The following is a 429-nucleotide window of genomic DNA, read 5'->3' on the forward strand; positions in this document are numbered from 1 at the left end:
GTGATTGTGAAAGTCGTGAAGCTCCGGTACGACAAGCTCTCGGCAACGATATCACAGGTACGACCTAATCCTGCCTAATCTCGGTGTTGACATATGCAACTACATACATTGTTTGCACTTGCATACATTCACCGAGACACGCTTATGAGCTGTTTTTTTCGTTATGTTTTGAGTTATATTATTAAGATTTACAGAATTATATTTGGAATCGTACATTTACATAGAAAATATTTGCGTGCTGCGTGCCTCGCTAAGTACACAGCATATTTCGTTGTGGATGTGATAATGAGAAAATGATAAGGTTGTAATATCCGGCACAGGCTCGATTTGTTTGCCTAAATAATGAATCATATTGCCCATTGTCTTATTTTTTTAACGGTATTATTTTCCCAGACTAAAAGACAAACGAGTTTTTAGTTTCATTTATGG

At 36.8% G+C, this 429-nt stretch overlaps 1 protein-coding gene across 1 annotated transcript in view; it reads left to right on the forward strand.

Annotated features, from left to right (window-relative positions):
- Positions 1-6: 6 nt before the first annotated feature.
- LOC119589188 overlaps positions 7-429 on the forward strand; it is a 5,453-nt gene continuing 5,030 nt past the window's right edge. Inside the window, exon 1 of the mRNA XM_037937785.1 lies at positions 7-57. The gene's annotated coding sequence lies outside the window, so the exon portion shown is untranslated. The remainder of the gene's footprint in view (positions 58-429) is intronic.

Source organism: Penaeus monodon, chromosome 25 (assembly GCF_015228065.2).
Source record: "Penaeus monodon isolate SGIC_2016 chromosome 25, NSTDA_Pmon_1, whole genome shotgun sequence".
NCBI classification, from domain to species: Eukaryota; Metazoa; Arthropoda; class Malacostraca; order Decapoda; family Penaeidae; genus Penaeus; species Penaeus monodon.